The sequence below is a fragment of the Macaca mulatta genome, chromosome 6 (assembly GCF_049350105.2).
Source record: "Macaca mulatta isolate MMU2019108-1 chromosome 6, T2T-MMU8v2.0, whole genome shotgun sequence".
Classification (NCBI taxonomy): domain Eukaryota; kingdom Metazoa; phylum Chordata; class Mammalia; order Primates; family Cercopithecidae; genus Macaca; species Macaca mulatta.
Window position 1 is genome coordinate 2,052,789 of NC_133411.1, and position 13,729 is coordinate 2,066,517.

A 13,729-nucleotide genomic window follows, 5' to 3' on the forward strand; every position below is an offset into this window, starting at 1 on the left:
CCCATCCCCTGAGTTCTGCTTTATGACAGCACCTGTCTTTCTCCAAATCGTGTTGTAGTTTAGGGTTGGACACCTTTCTCTGTCTCCTGAGTTGCCATTTATGATGAGAAATCACCACTCATCTATTGCACTTGTTCTCGTTTTGGAAGCCTCCTTTCTCTATCACCTGATTATTATTACTGGAAATTTCTGTCTGTGTCACCTGAGTTATGGTTTTCCTCTGGCGTTATTATTTTTACTGGAAACCTCCTTTCTCTGCCCCGTCCGAGCTGTTCTCGTGGCCGCAGCCTCCTCCTCCCGCCCTGCAGGGGCCGCCATGCCCGCTCCCCGCCCGCCCTTCCTGGCCCCCTGGCCTCCCCGTTCCCTGTCAGCCGAGCTTTATGACTGAAGCTTTGCTGCGTCTGTCATCTTGGTGTCCTCTACGAAAACCTTCCCAGAGCTCTTCACACTCCACACATGGTTTTTTATTTAGTGTTTTTTTTTTTTTTTCCTACCTCGACAGCGTTTTCCTGGGGAAAGCAGGCACCGAGAGGTTCCAGAGGAACGTGGCGCTGTGTTCCCGCGTCCTCGACTTCCCTGTTGTACAGATTTATTTTTTCCTCACTTTGTGTTTTTTTTTGCCGTCAGCTGGAGAAACGCTCTCTGAATATTTTCCAGGGAGGACGGACTTGAAGGCCGCGCGAGGCACCAGACGGGAACGGGCGGAAAGGGAGGAACGGCTGGATGGCGCCTGCGCCTGGCGACCCTGCGTGCCCGAGGCCGGAGGGACCCGCCCCAGCCTGTGGGCTGTGTCAGGGCCGCTCTCAGGGCGGCTTCGTGGGGACTCGGGCCCTGCCCCAGGCCGGGCAGGGTGTGACCGCCCCAAGTGCGGGAGGCTGCGTCTACACCCGCGCCGAGGACCCTGGATGCCAGGTAACTGGCCCCACCCCACGCACCAAGTCCACGAAGCCCGCGCCCCCAGCCTCGCCGGCGTCCAGACCTGTCCTGAGGTCCTGTTGTCCACGGCTCTGGGTGGGCATGGGTGGCGCTGGGGCGACCCCAAATCCAGGCCACAACCCCAAATCCAGGCCAGGACTTCACATCCAGCCCAGGACCTCAAATCCAGGCCAGGACCCCAAATCCAAGAAACAATCCTAGCCCAGCGACCTGGGGCTTCCCTTGGGCCAGTGACTGACTCTGCACTGGCAGTGCTGTTCCAGACCCTTCTGGCCTGCCTCTCCCCCCACGCCTCTCCCTCTCCCCCCACGCCTCTCCCCCTCCCCCCACCTCTCCCCCCACCTCTCCCCCCACCACTCCCCCCACCTCTCGCCCCACCTCTCCCCCCACCTCTCCCCTCACCTCTCCCCTCTCCTCTCTGGGGGCCCCTCCCCTGGCCTTTTCTGGCAGTCTCTCCTTCTGGCCTTTGCCCACGCAGCCTTCATGTCCTCTGGAGCCAGAGCAGGGATGCCTTCACTGGGAGAATCTGCTCACAGCTGATTTAGCTATTGATGAGTCCTTCTAACAAAATATTATTTTACACTGATTTGTTAGTTTTTTTTAAATGTGCTTAAGCCAGGAGCCTTTTTGGGATATCTTAACTTCTGCTGCTCAACAGCCATCTAAGAACTTATAAATCTTGATATCCAGTTGTGTTTGGGGCTAGAGAGAGTGCTGGGTAACAACATCAGTGACATCCTCAACAGATCTCTATTTACAATGCTTAAAAGTTGCTCTTGTCAACCAACAGGTAGGTACTTTAAGACCATCGCCAACATTTAGTGTTAGAATTTCACACCTGCCTTCATGATGTCCAGGGAGCGGAATACTACAAACAGGCTGATATGCTTTGGATTTGTGTCCCTACCCAAATCTAATGTCAAATTGTAATCCCCAGTGTTGGAGGTGGGGGTTGGTGGGAGGTGATTGGATCATGGAGGCTGATTTCCTCCTTTGGTGCTATTCTGATAGAGTTCTCCTGAGATCTCCTGGTTTAAAATACATGCCTCTCCCTGCATCTTTCTCCTGCTGTGGCCATGTGAAGACATGCCTGCTTCCCCTTCACCTTCCACCATGATTGTAAGTTTCCTGAGGCCTCACCAGCCATACATTCTCTACAACCTGTGGAAACATGAGCCAATTAAGCTCATCATTTCTTTATAAATTATCCAGTCTTGGCCGGGCATGGTGGCTATAGCCCGTAATCCCAGCACTTTGGGAGGCCAAGGCGGGTGGATCACCTGAGGTCAGGAGTTTGAGACTAGCCTGGTCAACATGATGAAACCCTGTCTCTACTAAAAACACAAAAAATTAGCCGGGCCTGGTGGTGGACACCTGTAATCCCAGCTACTCAGGAAGCTGAGGCAGGAGAATCACTTGAACCCAGGAGGTGGAGGTTGCAGTGAGCCAAGATCATGCTACTCTACTCCAGCCTGGGCAAAAGGAGTGAAACTCCATCTCTAAATAAATAAATAAATAAACAAACCAGTCTCAGGCAGTTCTTTATAGCAATGAGAGAATGGCTAATACAGAAAATTGGTACCTAGGAGTGGGCATTGCTGTAGTGATACCTGAAAATATGGAAGTGACTTTGGAACTGGGTAACAGGTAAAGGTTGGAAGAGTGTGGAGGGCTCAGAAGAAGACAAAGATGAGGGAACTTCTTAGGGATTTGTTAAATTGTTGTGACCCAAATGCTGATAATGATACGGACAATGAAGTCCAGGCTGAGGTGATCTCAGATGGAGATGAGGAACTTATTGGAAACTAGAGAAAAAGTCACTTCTGTTATGCGTTAGCAAAGAACCTGGTGACGTTTTGCCCCTGCCCTAGAGATCTGTGGAACTTTGAACTTGAGAGAGATGATTTAGGGTATTTGGCAGAAGAAATTTCTAAGCAATAAAGCTTTCAAGAGGTGATCTGGCTGTTTCTAAAAGTGTACACTCATATGTGTAAAGAAAGAGATTATCTGAAACTGGAACTTGTATTTAAAAGGGAAGCAGAGCATAAAAGTTTGGGAAATTTGCAGCCCAGCCATGTGGTAGAAAAGAAAAACCCATTTTCTGGGGAGAAATTAAAGCCTGCTGTGGAAATTTGCATAGCATAAGAGGAACCAAATGTTAATAATCAAGACAATGGGAAAATATCTCCAGGGCATGTCAGAGATCTTCACAGTAGCCCCACCCATCACAGGCTCAGAGACCTAGGAGGGAAAAATGGTTTCATGGCCCAGGCCCACAGCCCAGCTAGCTCTGTACAGTCTCAGGACAAGTTTCCCTGTGTCCCAGCTGCTCCAACTCCAGCTGTGGCTAAAAGAGGTCAAGGTACAGCTTGGGCCATGGCTTCAGAGGGTGCAAGGCCCAAGCCTTGGTGACTTCCACATGGTGTGGGGCCTGCAGGTGCACAGAAGTCAAGAGTTGAGGTCTGGGAACTTCTGCCTAGATTTCAGAAGAGGTATGGAAATGCCTGGATGTCCAGGCAGAAGTCTGCTGCAGGGGCAGAGCCCTCATGGAGAACCTCTACTAGGGCAGTGCAGAGGAGAAATGTGGGGTTGGAGCCCCCACACAGAGTCCTCACTGCAGCACTGCCTAGTGGAGCAGTGAGAGGAGGGCCACTGTCTTGCAGATCCCAGAATAGTAGATCCATCGACAGCTTGCACCGTTTTCCTTTCCATAAACTCAGCCAAAGAGAGTCAAAGGCTTCCTTTAAGACACTCTCTTTTCTGTATTTGGACCTGCAATGTGGCCTCTGGGAGGTGGACAGTGACTTCACTCTCAGCTTACAGCATCCTTGTGCTCTGTGTCAGGGGAGCAAAATCCCATGTGGACTGAGCACCCTCCCTTTCCACAGACATTAGCCCCCAAACGTGAGAGTGGGCTCCCAGCCACCTGGAAGGCAGCAGCATCCATGCCACTGGAGCTGGTGTCTGGGGAGCAGATGGCATGAACAGGCTTCTCCCTTCAGGCATCACTATGTCCTGGGAAAGAACAGAGAGAGGAATAGGAGGGTGATGGGAGTCAATTCAGTAAATCCAAGTGGGACATTAACATGCCAGCTCTCTGCTCACCGAGGGACAGAGTGGTCTGCCCAGAGGAAGCACAGTGGCCTGGGCCCGAGTTGCGGGACTGAGTGGCTGCCCTCCTGAGACCCACCTTCCTCTGTCCAAGAGCAGGAGCTGCGTTCAGCTGGGTGAGGCTGATGGCTGAAGCCTGGCTGCTGGTGCCTGGGAATAAATCAGAGGCTGACAATGGTCATTGGAGAAGAACAGCAACAAGGCATCAGTAACAATTGCCACCTGTCAGTCACGTCCTCAGGACCACATCCTGAGCTGAGCCGTGACTAACTTGACCTCTGCACCTCCGTGAAAAAGGATATGGCTGTCCGTTTTCCAGCAAGGAATGAGGACTGAGGGCAGCTCTTGGCTTTGGTTGGCCAGGGCTTGAACCTTCTGTTTCTGGGCAGAGTTAGAGCCATGAGGGGTGATCCAAAGGGAAGCCAATTCCTGGATTCACCCATAAACTCATAACAGAGTTGTTATACTTTCTGCTGAGATAAATGACGTATTTCCCTTTTGGAGAACAATTGCCCAATGTTCTGGCTAGTTTTTATTTGGCTTAAATTTTGGAATAGAAGGAAAGTATGACCCATTAGTGAAGTTGGATGTGAAGATGGAGAAACTGTGTATACCTGTGTCTTCATGAGAAAGACAAGACTAAGAAAGAAATACTAACCCCTGAGCAGCAGGTCAGGCCCTCTTCTGGAAATGAACCTAAAGTTAGGTCTCTGTGTACTTTCCAATTATATTAGTCTGTCTTCACACTGCTATAAAGAACTACCTGAGACTGGGTAATTTATGAAGAAAAAAGATTTAATTGACTCAGTTCTGCAGGCTTAACAGGAAGCATTACTGGGAGGCCTCAGGAAACTTATGGTGGAAGGTGAAAGGGAAGCAAGGCACATTTTCCCATGGTGGAGCAGGAAAGAGTGAAGGGGGAAGTAAAACACACTTTAAAACTTTCAGATCTCATGAAAACTCACTCACTGTCATGAGAACAGCAAGGAGGAAGTTGGCCCCCTGGATTCAGTCACCTCCCACCAGGCCTCTCACCAATTCAGCATGAGATTTGGGTGGGTACACAAATCTAAACCACAAAATTTGACCCCTGGCCCTTCCCAAATCTTATGTCCTTCTCACATTGCAAAATGCAATTATCCCTTCTCAACAGTCCCTGAGTCTTAACTCATTTCAGCATTAACTGAATTGTCCACAGTCCAAAGTCTTATCTGAGACAAGATAAGCCCCTTCCAGCTATGAGCCTGTAAAATAAAAAAGAGTTAGTTACTTCCAAGATATAATGGGGGTATAGGCATTGAGTAAATGCTCCCATTCCAAATGGAAGAAATTGGGCAAAAGAAAGGGGCTACAGGCCCCATGCAAATCCAAAACTCTAAGCAGGGCAGGCATTAAACCATAAAGCTCCAAAGTGATCTCCTTAGACTCTGTCCCACATCCAGGCCACTATGGTCGCTTTGATCCAGGAGTTATTTTGAATGTGTTTTACGATTTCAGAAAGCATTTCAAATAGTTATTTTTGCAATTCATTTTCTCACTTTTCCTCTCTCTCCTCTACCTCTCCCCTCTTGGATCTCTAGGAATGCATAGATTTTTAGAAATTCAGTGTTTTATAATCCATTGTCTTCATTTTTTTTCTGTTGCCCAAATTGTTCTGAATTTGGTCCATGGGAGCAATGTAGAGATAGGAAATTTGTCTCTTTATCATATTTCAGGGATCGTTTATGTTTTTCTAAAATAAAAAGTAAACTTTTTGAAGTATAACATACATAGCAAAAAAAGTATACATATCCCAAGTTTATAGCTTGTTTAATTTCACAAAGTTAACCACGCTTGTAACCAAACCCAAAATAGAACATGACTGGCACCTACAAGCCCCTGCCCCAGTCTTCCTACCTGTCACCATCTATCTCAGTCAGCTTGGGCTGCCATAACAAAATACACCTGGGGGACTTCTAGACAGCAGAAATTTATTTTCTTCTGTTTCTGGAGGCTGGAAGTCCCAGGTCTAGGTCTGCTAGGGTTGGGTTCTGGCGAGGAACCTCCTCCTGCCTCACAGTCCTGTCCTCACTGGCATGCGGAGGGCGGGGAGAGACAGAGAGCTCTTCCTCTTCTTATAAGGCCACCAGTTTTATAGGGTTAAGGCCACTCCATGACCTCATTTGACAGTTACCTCCCAAAAGCCCTGTCTCTAAAGACAGTCACACTTTGGGTTAGGGAGTCAGCACACAGAGTGTGGAGGGCCCAGCCCACTCCATGGTCCTGCTCCATCCCACAGTGAGGGCAGCACCCCTCTGAATTCTGACACTCTCCATGGGTGTGACCTGCCTGGGGCTGTCTGTAAACAGGGTCGTGCAAAAAGCTTCTTCCTTTGCTCCTTTGTGAGATCCAGCCGTGGTTTTGCATGTAAGGAGGTTCCGTTCATTCTCAAAGGTGCCGTGGGGTGAATACGTGGCTATTCATCCATTCTGCCGTGGATGGACATTTGCACTATTTAAGTATGGGGCGATTAGGAGTCGTCCTATGAAAGTTCTTACACAGTTTTTTGGTGAATAAAGGTTTTTTACCGGGTATACCTAAAGAACGGAGTTGCTGAGTCATAGAATATGCATATATTTAATATGAGAACATGCTACCGAGCTGCTTCTAAAATCCTAGCCTAACATTCACTATAATATAAATATAACTTGAGCATTCTGAGGTTTAAAGAAGTATATTTTAATTCCCTCCCTTATTTCCAATCAACTCATCTTGAGTTATATGCTGTTAATGTCCAGTATTCTAGTTCTATTTTCTTTTCTTTAACTTCCAATAATGTTTAATTTCTATTGTTTTGTACAGTTTTTTGTTTGTTTGTTTGTTTGTTTTTGAGACGGAGTCGTGCTCTGTTGCCCAGGCTAGAGTGCAGTGATGTGATCTCAGCTCACTGCAACCTCCACCTCCTTGGTTCAAGCAATTCTCCTGCCTCAGCCTCCCAAGTAGCTGGGATTACAGGCGCCTGCCACCATGCCCAGCTAGTTTTTGTGTTTTTAGTAGAGACGGGGTTTCACCATGTTGGCCAGGCTGGTCTTGAACTCCTGACCTCGTGATCGGCCTGCCTCAGCCTTCCAAAGTGCTGGGATTACAGGCATGAGCCACCGTGCCCAGCCGTACAGCTAATGTTTAACGACATTGACCATGTGTCTCTCTCTCTTTTTTTTTAAGTTCTGGGCTACACGTGCAGGATGTGCAGGTTTGTTACAGAGGTAAACATGTGCCATGGTGGTTTGCTGCACCTTTCAACCCATCACCAAGGTATTAAGACCAGCGTGCATTAGCTCTTTTCCCCAATGCTCTCCCCACCCACACTTCCTGGACAGGCCCCAATAAATGTCGTTCCCCTCCCTGTGTCCATGTGTTCTCATTGTTCAGCTCCCACTTATAAGTGAGAACATGCGGTGTTTGGATTTCTGTTCCTGCGTTAATTTGCTGAGGATAATGGCTTCCGGCTTCATCCATGTCCCTGCAAAGTACATGATCTCATTCCTTTTTATGGCTGTGTAGAATTCCATGGTGTATATGTACCACATTTTCTTTATCCAGTCTATCACTGATGGGCATTTGGGTTGATTCCATGTTTTTGCTATTGTGAATAGTGCTGCAATGAATATACATGTGCATGTATCTTTATAACAGAATAATTTATATTCCTTTGGGTATATGCCCAGAAATGAGATTGCTGGGTCAAATAGTATTTCCAGTTCTAAATCTTTGAGGAATAGCCACATCATCTTCCAAATGGTTGAATTAATTTGCATTCCCACCGACAGTGTAAAAGCATTCCTATTTCTCCACAGCCTCACCAGCATCTGTTTCTTGACCTTTCAATAATCACCACTCTGACTGGTGTGAGATGGTATCTCACTGTGGTTTTGATTTTCATTTTTCTAATGATTAGTGATGTTGAGCCTTTTTTTCATATGTTTCTTGGCCGCATGTATGTCTCTTTTTGAGAAGTTTCTGTTCATATCCTTTGCCCACTTTTTAATGGGGTTGTTTGTTTCTTATAAATTTGCTTAAGTTCCTTGTAAATTCTGGATATTAGACCTTTTTCAGATGGAGAGATTACAAAAATTTTCTCCCATTCTGTAGATTGTCTGTTTGCTCTGATGATAGTTTCATTTGCTGTGCAGAGCTCTTTAGTTTAATTAGATCCCATTTGTCAATTTTTGCTTTTGTTGCAATTGCTTTTGACAATTCCCTCATAAAGTCTTTGTCCATGCCTGTGTCCTGAATGGTATTGCCTAGATTTTCTTATAGGCTTTTTATAATTTTGGGTTTTACACTTAAGTCTTTAATCTATCTTGAGTTAATTTTTGTATAAGGTGTAAGGAAAGGATCCAGTTTCAATTTTCTGCATATGACTAGCCAGTTCTCCCAATTTCTTTTTTTTTTTTTTTTTTTTGAGACTGAGTCTGGTTCTGTCCCCCAAGCTGGAATGCAGTGGCGCGATCTCCGCTCACTGCAAGCTCCGCCTCCCGGGTTCACACCATTCTCCTGCCTCAGCCTCCCGAGTAGCTGGGACTACAGGTGCCCACCACCGCGCCCGGCTAGTTTTTTTATATTTTTTTAGTAGAGACGGGGTTTCACCGGGTTAGCCAGGATGGTCTCGATCTCCTGACCTTGTGATCCACCCGTCTCAGCCTCCCAAAGTGCTGGGATTACAGGCTTGAGCCACCGCGCCCGGCCAAGTTCTCCCAATTTCAAATTTTATTCTTTGCCGTCCCTTCTGATATCTCAATTATCATTTAGGGATCTTTCTCTCCTTCCTGAAGTTTGCCCTTGGAAACTCCTTTATGAAACATCTATTGATAGTAAACTTGCTTTTTTTTTTTCTTTTTTGAAAAACAAAATTATCTTCAGCCCTCATTCTTGAAAAATGGCTTTGCAGGATATAGAGGTCAAGGTCAAAGCATTTCCTTTCAGTCCTTGAAGGTATTATTCTGACCTCTGTTGTTTCTGTTGAAAAGTCTGCTGTCAGTCTAACTGGCATTCTTTCCAGGAGGTCTGTGTCTTTTCTCTATGGTTACTTTAAAGATGTTCTCTTTGTCTGTATTCTATAATTTCACTAAAATGTGTCTAAGTTTGACTTTCTTTTATTTACCCTGTTTGGGGTTTATCAACCCTTCAAAATTCTCAGCCATTATCTCTTCAACATGGCCTTTCTCTATTTTCTTTTTCTAGAAGTCAGATTAAATGAACGTTCTTCTTCTTTGCTCTGTTCTTCATGTCGCTTATCTTGAACCTGTTTAGAAATCTCTTTGTCCTGCAGATTTGTCTTCCAGTTCACTAGTTCTCCCTGAAACAGTGTCATATCCTCTGTTAAACACACCATTGCACTTCTAATTTCAGCTATAATTTCTTTATACACACACACACACACACACACACGGCGTTATAAGTTCTGTTTATCTCTCTTTCAAATCTGATTGATTATTTTGGGTAATCTTTTGTTCCTTAGTCATATTTTTTATATCCCCTCCCATATGTAAATATATAAAGCATACTTATTTTTTAAAAAGTAATTTGTATCCAATGTACATAGGTCTTATTCTGCTGTTTGCGCCTTCTGGTGAATCTCACTCATGTTGGGTAGTTTATCAGTATATTCTGTGATTTTTTTGAAGAGGAATTCTTGTTGAATAGAGTTCTATCTGGGAGAGTCTATGAGTCTGGCTTGGGGTGGGTTTTTCCAGAAACAACTCACATAGGCTGCCAGATGCCTTGGAATACGACAAACTGGAGCCTCTATTAGCCTCATTCTCAGCTTGAGTTTAGGACACACAGGAAACATAAATTCTGATGTGGAGGCTGCATGAATATGGGCTTATAGTTAGGAATTATTAGAAAAGTCCTTCCCTGCCCCTTCCCAGAGCCAGGGCTAAGGCAGGCAAGTTTCCTTATTGTCTCCCTTGATAAGCATTTTTTATTAAGTTGTTCATCGAGGGTTTCACCTTGTGGAGGTGCCGGCTCCCTGTGGCACTCTCAGGCCTCAGTTTCCATCCTGCGTGGTCTCAGATTTTGATGCCGTTCTGCATCCAATGCGCCTGGCCATAGGGGACTGCTGTGGCTCCTCTCGCCTTGACCCCACTTCCCTCTTTGAACTTCTGCTCACTCTTGCCCGCTCAGCCATGCATTAAAACAGGAAAAAAATAACTTTATTCAGTATTTTACGTGTTTTGTACCAGGGGTGTTTTTCTAGATATCTAATCTGTAATAGTGCATGAATGAAAGTCTCTCATGGCTTAATGTTTTGAAATTCGATCTGGTGTTGGCATTTTTTGTGAAACAGATGGCATCCTGAAAGCAGAGACCATCAAAGCCATCCTGACCAGACATTCCTTCCTAAGTTCAAGAAACAAGCAGCACAGGAAGAAACAACTGTCTTACAAGAGTAAATGCTTCTGAGAAGAAGAAACTCTACTGAAAATGTCCGCATAAAGAGGTTATAGCAAACCAAGAAAAGAAGCACAAAAATAATTCAGAACTCACAGAATCAAAGCGGAGAGTTTAAGAAGTGGGGCTGAAGAGGCTGACCTGGCCCGAAGCAGGCATCTGGAGGTTCTCATTAGTGACAAGGGGTGGAGGTGGCTCCGGAGAAGCAGGAAGCAGACAGAGAGAGAGGGAGGGAGGATGGCAGGAAAATGCAGGGAACTTTGTGCTCATTCAGAAGAAACCCCTCTCATTTTTAAGGATCTGGCTTCTTGAGAGAAAAGCACAACCTCAAATCACAGAGGCTCAAGGTAGAAGCAGAGTTCAGTGGGGCCCTGGGAAGGTGTCACCCAGGCGGATGAGCAGCCCTCACAATCTGGGGATCAGGAGGGCCAAGGGCTATAGGGAACTGCCTGGTGCCAGTGGGGAGGGTCCCCAAGGCCACAGCTGTTGTGCCCTCCGGGTGGTGGAGGCCACACACGTGCCCAGGGCTGTAACTTCCAGTGCTCTTCATGTTCCCCACCTGGGCAACCCCAGGGCTCCTTGTGCTCCTCAAGTGCCCTGCACTCCCCTGCTCTCTGTGCTCCCTGCTCTGTGCTCCCCATGCTCCTTGTGTGCCGTGTGCTTCCAGGACTCCTTGCATTCTCCATGCTCTCCCTGCTCCACATGTTCTCTGTACTCCCCTGCTCCTCGTGCTCCTGGTGCTCCCCGTACTCCTCATGTTCCCTATACTCCTCGTGTGCCCTGTGCTTCCAGTGCTCCTTATATCTTCATGCTCCCCATGCTTCCCATGCTCCCCATACTCCTTGTGCGCCCTGTGCTTCCAGTGCTCCTTATATTCTCCGTGCTCCGTGTGCTCCACATACTCCTCATGCTCCCCATGCTCTCCGTGCTCCTTGTGTGCCCATGATCACTCTCCATGCTCCTCCTGCCTCCTCTGACTCTGACTCCTCCTGCCACGGGGGATGTGGGCCAGGGAGGAATTGGAGTGGAAGGAGAGTGCGGTCTTGTCCGACTCTGGTTAAAATTTCTCTTTTTTGCTCATCACTGGGATGTAACTGTGGGAACACTTTGCTAAGGTCCCTCCCAGGACGTGTACATGTGCAGCCTCTGGTCTTTGTGGTTTTGCATAAGTGCATTGCCCCATAAAAAGCAGGTTCCAAAGGGTCAATTGCCGTCAATGTGAACTAAGGTTATTAGGAAAATGTGGACTCCACATTGCTGTCTGAGACTCAGATTGGGGATCTGGCTGGTGCTGCGCAGGGCTTGGCAGATGATTCCTGGCCACGCTGACCCTGAGAGAGACAGAACCCACAGAGACCGCAGGGTGCTGACCACAAGGGCAGTCTGTTGGAGGCACCAGCCCTCCCCACAACTTGATGTACTATGTGTTGCTGTTGGTGATGTCCCGATGCCATCAATTCAACCCACCACCAAGGCACTCCTCTTGGAGAGTGAGTCTGCAGAGATCTGAGACCAGGTGTGCTCCAGGACGGAGTTAGGCTGACTGGCCGCTGCTGCTGGAACTCTCCTGGGGAGCCGGAGCTACTGGGTTGGAGAGGCCTGGCGGGGCTGCCCGTTCAGCTCTGGAGCCCGGCAGGAGTGCCAGCTCCACACAGCAGCCCACGTGTTCTGTGGCTTCAGCTCCGTTTGTCAGGGTGCAGGGTGGCGGCTGGCTGACCAGTGTCCCCCTTGGCCGCGGCTTCTGCCAGGAGCGCAGAGAGGAGCATCAGCATAGCTCTGGCGGATGCCCCAGGTCCCACTTTATCACCTCTCCCCGTCTCCTGCCTGGACTGCAAAATGAAAAATGCTGAACTGGAAAACCTGCCAGCAGATGTCCTGGACGCCTGTGAAAGCATCAACCTTCAAGGCGCCAACGGGGTGCAAAGTGTTCATTAAACTTCGTGGCCCCAAGCTCACGTCTGTGCCAGGAACACAGCCGCCACCCTGGAGCTGTCCGGCTCTGTAATCAATCTCAGTGCAGAACACAGCAGCCAGATGCAGAGCTTTCAATAAAAGTGTGGTCTCATGGATGTGCCCTGTAGTGCTCAGCAAAGGGCTGCTCTCCTGGGGAGAGACGCACGGGACAGCCTGGTTTCCCTGGTTCCTCCACCGCAGGCTGCTTTGGAGCAGGAAATAACAAGAGCTGGCGATGCAGCCTCGCCTCAGTAGAGCCAGGCGTTGTTCTGCACCGTTTTGGAGGAGGGTAAACCTGGGTAAACACAAAGCAGATTGGGAGCATGTGTTCTGAGCGCTGTCGTCCACAGCCTGCTGCAGGCGCTGAAATGTACCTTGGCGACTTTTTAAGGTGACCCCATTGTTCCCAGGCTGCTTTTGTAACTGGAGAGCTGTAGTGCTTCTTTGCTACATCATGGAAACTGCTTTAACAAAAATAGACTTCTGCATCCAATTATATGGTTTTTAAAGCCTCTTTCTCCAAATGAGGGCCATTCAAAGGGAACCGCCCTCAGCCCTCACGGGGCTCAGCTTCTCCTTCCAGCTCTAGGGGTCTTTACAGCACCATGCTGGGAGTGGCTCTGGGGTCCCCTTGGTCCACCAGGAGCTGGGCATCTGAGGCTGTGTTTCTCTGGGGCCGGGTTTGCAGCTGCTGCAGAAACTGCCTGTGCTCAGCCTGTGCGTTTGGGTCTCCTGAGGGCAGGCGGCATCGCCCGTGCTGTTAGGATTGCATGTGGATTCATGCTCCTCAGTGTGACCTTGGTCAAGCCAGCGAGGCCAGGAGGGATGATGGAGAAAGCTCCAGCTCTGTGCTCCTGGCCCCAGCCGAGTCCCTGTTCTGATGTCTCAGAAGTGAGGCAGGCGGTAGTGAAGGATCCAGCTCAGGGCCGGAATCGGGCTGGGCTGACCTTCAGCCTCGATGCCTGCTGGCTCTGTGGGCTCTGGCACCTTGTGTGACTCCCCTGTGCCCTCGCGGCCTCTTTCTAAAATCCAGCTGGAACTCACAGGTGGAAGTCTGTGTGGTTCTGCTGGGCCCCAGAGCCTGCTCTGAGCTTTCTGTTGACTCCTGGCACACAGTGCGCACAGCACTGGACACACACTGACCCTCCAGGTGTGGGTGTGGGGCCTGGAGACAGACATGGCTTCCTGTGGTCACACAGCCAGGACAGGAGCCTTGGGCTCCCCAGGCTCTCTGAGATCCGGGACTGTGGAGTCTCTGCCCTGCTGTCTCAGGTCCCTTCCAGCCCTGCAGGTT

General features: G+C 48.4%; 1 long non-coding RNA gene across 1 annotated transcript; it reads left to right on the plus strand.

Moving 5' to 3' along the window:
* The first annotated feature begins 358 nt into the window (after positions 1-358).
* Positions 359-12,931, plus strand: LOC114678728 (uncharacterized). Its single transcript, XR_003730200.2, has 2 exons — positions 359-912; positions 10,379-12,931. It is a non-coding gene; the product is annotated as an uncharacterized LOC114678728 (long non-coding RNA).
* Positions 12,932-13,729: the final 798 nt, after the last annotated feature.